The 5,734-nt window shown below is 55.3% G+C and overlaps 1 protein-coding gene across 1 annotated transcript in view; it reads left to right on the top strand.

Annotated features, from left to right (window-relative positions):
• Positions 1 to 236: 236 nt before the first annotated feature.
• LOC140473194 (uncharacterized) overlaps positions 237 to 5,734 on the top strand; it is a gene marked incomplete at its 3' end in the record, with an annotated part of 75,539 nt that continues 70,041 nt past the window's right edge. The window contains exons 1-2 of the mRNA XM_072567570.1: positions 237 to 553; positions 3,053 to 3,369. The remainder of the gene's footprint in view (positions 554 to 3,052; positions 3,370 to 5,734) is intronic.

Here is a 5,734-nt window from a genome sequence, read left to right as displayed (position 1 = left end):
CCCTCTCTCTCCCTCCCCCCTCTCCTTCCCCCCTCTCTCCCCCCTCTCTCTCTACCACTCTCTCTCCCCCCTCTCTCCTCTCTATCTCCCCTCTCACTCCCCACCCTCCTCTCTCTCCTCTCCCCCTCTCTCCCCCTCTCTCCCCCTCTCTCTCTCCCCCCCTCCCTCTCCCTCCCCCCTCTCTCTCCCCCCTCTCTCCCCCCTCTCTCCCCTCCTCCCCCTCCGCCCCCAGACTTGCTCCAGCCCCCCTCCCTCTCCTTCAGCCGTCGCTCGGCCGTGTTCCTGAAGGGCCAGGATGTGTCCCTTCGCTGTGAGGTCCCCGAGGTGTTTGAGCACTGCCGGTTCTTCCTGTTCCGGGAGGGGGGCTCCGAAGCCCTGCAGTTGGGCAGGGCCTCCGCTGCCGATTCGGGCCCCGCCGACTACGCCCTCTTTAACCTGACTGACCTCAGCAAGGAGGACGAGGGCAGTTACGTCTGCCGCTACCAGGTCCTCACCTCCGGGAGGGTGTGGATCAACTCCTCCCTCAGCGCGAGGATCAACATCACCATCCACGGTGAGCCTGGGACCGGGGGTGGGGGGGGGGGGGGGTAAGGGGGAGAGCGGGAGGGAGGGAGAGGGACGGAGGGAGGGAGAGGTGACACGGAGGGAGAGGGAGGGATTGAGGGAGGGAGAGGGAGAAGGAGAGCGAGAGGGACGGAGGGAGGGAGAGGTGACACGGAGGGAGAGGGAGAAGGAGAGCGAGAGGGACGGAGGGAGGGGGAGAGAGGTGACACTGAGGGAGAGGGAGGGATTGAGGGAGGGCGACTGAGGGAGAAGCTACTCTCCCACTTTTTTTCTGAACTGGCTCCTATATATCTCCCTCTCTCCTCAAGTAAAGGGGGAACCCAAAATACGACACATTACTTTGGGTGCGGAAACGTCCATGCTGTATACAGTCACAACCACACTTTAGCTACTCTCCCACCTTTCTCTGAACTGGCCCCCCCCATACAACCCCCCTCCCTCCTCAAGTAGAGAGGGAATCAAAACGTTACGTGGTACTCTGGGTGTGGAAACACCACTGCCTTGTACAGTCGCTACAACACTTTAGCAACTCTCCCACCTTTCTCCGAACTGGCCCCCCCATACAACCCCCTTCCCTCCTCAAGTCAAAAGGGAACCAAAACACTACGCGGTACTCCAGGTGCGGAAACACCAAAGCCTTGTACGGTAACTACAACACTTTAGCAACTCTCCCACCTTTCTCCGAACTGGCTCCCAGACACCTCCCTCTCTCCTCAAGTAAAGGGGGAACCAAATTACGACACAGTACTTTGGGTGCGCAAATGCCAATGGCATATACAGTCGCAACCTCACTTTAGCTACTCTCCCACTTTTCTCTGAACTGGCTCCCAGACAACTCCCTCCCTCCTCACCTCAAGGGGACTCAAACTCTACGCCGAGTGCAGAAACACTAACGCCTTTGTGCAGTATTGCCCTATTTTAGACTCTAGCCCTTTCGTCGTAAATGCCCTGTACCTGCGCACTAGCGTCCCGTGACTCAGACTCAAGCTCTCCCAGATCCCACTGCACGGAAACACCCTGACGTTTTCCCCCCATTTGTCATCACTTTTCTCCCAAGACCTCTGACCCAAATGACTAACCTCACGCTTAATGTTAAACCCCAGCTGACAGAAGTTAGTCCGTTCCCCTCGACTATCCCGATCCCTTTATAACTTTGTTATTTCTTCATGGCGAGAGCCGTCTGCAATGTCAGTAAAACCCCTTTTTAGCCCCGCGTCTGAGTCGTTAAGGATAGATTGTAAGACGTGTCCTGGTGGGCGGGGTAATTTGTCTGGATTGCCCACAAAAAAAAATCAATGCTTCACCTGAAATCACGGGTAAAGGTGACACCAATGAATCAAATCTGATCGAATCAAGTCGAGTCAGTTCACACGAAATCATAATCAAATCAAATCAAATCGGAATCAACTCAAAAACAAATCAAATTGGAAAAAAAAACAAATCAGTTCAGAAACAAATCAAATCAGGATGAGATCGGATCTCTCAAATCAAATCAAATCGGAATCAAATCGAAAACAAAATGAATCAGACACAAATCAATTCAAATCAGAAACAAAGCAACTCAGAACAAGATCAAATCCTAGCAACTCAAATTCATCACATCAAATCAGAATCAAATCAAATCAGAACTAAAAATCAAATCAAACCGGAAACAAATCAAATCAGAATAAGACCAAATCTCTCAAATCGTAACGAATCAAATCAAATTAATCAAATCAATTCAGAATCGAATCAAATCAAATCAGAATTAAAAATCAAATCAAATCAGAATTAAATCAAATCAAATCAATTCAAATCAGAATCATATCAGAAACAAATCAAATCAGAATAAGATCAAATCTCTCAAATAGTATCTAATCAAATCAAATTAATCAAATCAATTCAGAATCAAAATCAAATCCTATCAAATAAATCAAGTTAAAAACAAAGCAAATCAATTCCGACAAAATCAGAATCAGACCAGAATCACATCAAACCAAAAGCCCAATCAGAAACAAATCGAATCAAGTCAAGCTGATCAAATTATATCAAAGGAAATCAGCATCAAACCAAATCAAATAGAGTGGAATGGAATCGGCCGCCCTCTGCCTCCTGAGGTTCAATGGGGTCAGTTCCCTCTGTCTGATGCCTTCAGGTCCCTCCCCCTCCCCTCCCCCTCCCCCACCCCCTCCCCCTCCCCCTCCACCTCCCCCTCCCCCTCCCCCTCCCCTTCCCCTCCCCTCCCCCCCCTCGCCCTCCCTCCCCCTCCCCCTCCACCTCCCCCTCCACCTCCCCCTCCCCCTCCCCCTCCCCCTCCCCTCCCCCCCTCTCCCTCCCTCCCCCTCCCTCCCCCCCTCCATCCCCCTCCCCTCCCTCCTCCCCCTCACTCCCCCCTCCCTCCCCCTCCCCCTCCCCCTCCCCCCCCTCCCCTTCTCCCTCCCTCCCCTCCCCCTCTCTGTCTCTGTGTGACCACCTCCTCCTCTCTGTGTCCCCCCCCCCCCCCCCCCAGACGATGTGAAGTTGCGTCTGTCCCAGAAGGACGGTGACTGCGCGGGGGCGTTGGAGGTTCGGTACAACGGCACCTGGTCCATGGCGTGCGGGGACACCTGGAAACATCGGGGCCGCCCAGGTGGTGTGCCGTCACCTCGGCTGCGGCTTCGTCCGGACCTTCCAGCGGGCGGAGCGTTCGGCCCGCGGTGCGGGACCAGGCCCAGCTCAACCACGTCTACTGCCTGGGCACCGAGCAGCTGCTGTGGAAGTGCCAGTCGCTCAGCTGGGCTGGCGGGGCGTGTTACAGCGGGTACCGGGTCGACATCACCTGCTCAGGTAAGGCCGCACTACCACCCCCCCCCCCCCCACTCCCCACCCTCGGGCAGGACAGACTCCCCTCTGTCTCGGACTTCAATACCCACCCTCCCCACCCTCTGAGCGATGCTCGTCGGGCAGGACAGACTCCCCTCTGTCTCGGACTTCAATACCCACCCTCCCCACCCTCTGAGCGATGCTCGTCGGGCAGGACAGACTCCCCTCTGTCTCGGATTTCAATACCCACCCTCCCCACCCTCTGAGCGATGCTCGTCGGGCAGGACAGACTCCTCTCTGTCTCGGACTTCAATACCCACCCTCCGCATGGGGACTCCGCACGAGCCCAGGGCCTGGAGAATGTGGGAGGGAGTCACCGATGGTAACACCCCTCAGCCCCGTGACCCCCCACTCCATTCCCCGACTTAATCGGGAATGCCTCCGTCTCGGACTTCAATACCCACCCCCGACGCCCCCCCCCCCTTCGAACAGGACCACGCCCTACAAAGTCTGGAGGGATTCAGCGATGGCGACCACCATTCCCGATAGACAACCCTCAGTCCACTTGCCCCTTGACCCTCCATTCCCCTGACCAATCGATAAGCCCGATGTCTCAGCCCGCCATTACCCACCCAGGACACCGCACATTCCTGAAGCCTCCACAATACTGACAGTGTAGAGGGTGGCATCCACTGATGGGAATGCCATTCGGGATAGACATTCCCCACGTGGATTTTCCGTTCCTGACACGATTGAGGCCCCTCTGTTTCAGACTTCATACCAATACGGATTCGCTAAGTTTTAGAGTCTATTACAAACGCTACATTACCCATAGTGCCGAGGGATGTGCGGGTTAGGGTGGGGGATTGACCGTGCTAAATTACCCATAGTGCCCAAGGATGTGTGGGTTAGGGTGGGGGATTGACCGTGCTAAATTACCCATAGTGCCCAGGGATGTGCAGGTTAGGGTGGGGATTGACTGTGCTAAATTACCCATAGTGCCCAGGGATGTGCGGGTTAGGGTGGGGATTGACTGTGCTAAATTACCCATAGTGCCCAGGGATGTGCAGGTTAGGGTGGGGGATTGACCGTGCTAAATTACCCATAGTGCACACGGATGTGCAGGTTAGGGTGGGGGATTGGCCGTGCTAAATTACCCATAGTGCCCAGGGATGTGCGGGTTAGGGTGGGGATTGACCGTGCTAAATTACCCATAGTGCCCAGGGATGTGCGGTTAGGGTGGGGGATTGACCGGTGCTAAATTACCCATAGTGCCCAGGGATGTGCGGGTTAGGGTGGGGGATTGACCGTGCTAAATTACCCATAGTGCCCCAGGGATGTGCGGGTTAGGGTGGGGATTGACCGTGCTAAATTACCCATAGTGCCCAGGGATGTGCGGGTTAGGTTGGGGGATTGGCCGTGCTAAATTACCCATAGTGCCCAGGGATGTGCGGGTTAGGGTGGGGGATTGACCGTGCTAAATTACCATAGTGCCCAGGGATGTGCGGGTTAGGGTGGGGGATTGGCCGTGCTAAATTACCCATAGTGCCCAGGGATGTGCGGGTTAGGGTGGGGGATTGGCCGTGCTAAATTACCCATAGTGTCCAGGGATGTGGGGGTTAGGGTGGGGATTGGCCGTGCTAAATTACCCATAGTGCTCAGGGATGTGTGGGTTAGGGTGGGGGATTGGCCGTGCTAAATTACCCATAGTGCCCAGGGATGTGCGGGTTAGGGTGGGGATTGGCCGTGCTAAATTACCCATAGTGCCCAGGGATGTGCAGGTTAGGGTGAGGATTGACCGTGCTAAATTACCCATAGTGCCCAGGGATGTGCGGGTTAGGGTGGGGATTGGCCGTGCTAAATTACCCATAGTGCCCAGGGATGTGCGGGTTTAGGGTGGGATTGGCCGTGCTAAATTACCCATAGTGCCCAGGGATGTGCGGGTTAGGTTGGGGGATTGGCCGTGCTAAATTACCCATAGTGCCCAGGGATGTGCGGGGTTAGGGTGGGGGGATTGACCGTGCTAAATTACCCATAGTGCCCAGGATGTGCGGGTTAGGGTGGGGGATTGGCCGTGCTAAATTACCCATAGTGCCCAGGGATGTGCGGGTTAGGGTGGGGGATTGGCCGTGCTAAATTACCCATAGTGTCCAGGGATGTGGGGGTTAGGGTGGGGATTGGCCGTGCTAAATTACCCATAGTGCTCAGGGATGTGTGGGTTAGGGTGGGGGATTGGCCGTGCTAAATTACCCATAGTGCCCAGGGATGTGCGGGTTAGGGTGGGGGATTGGCCGTGCTAAATTACCCATAGTGCCCAGGGATGTGCAGGTTAGGGTGAGGATTGACCGTGCTAAATTACCCATAGTGCCCAGGGATGTGCGGGTTAGGG

The sequence above is a fragment of the Chiloscyllium punctatum genome, unplaced genomic scaffold, assembly GCF_047496795.1.
Source record: "Chiloscyllium punctatum isolate Juve2018m unplaced genomic scaffold, sChiPun1.3 scaffold_542, whole genome shotgun sequence".
Classification (NCBI taxonomy): domain Eukaryota; kingdom Metazoa; phylum Chordata; class Chondrichthyes; order Orectolobiformes; family Hemiscylliidae; genus Chiloscyllium; species Chiloscyllium punctatum.
This window is presented reverse-complemented; position numbering and strand designations above follow the sequence as displayed.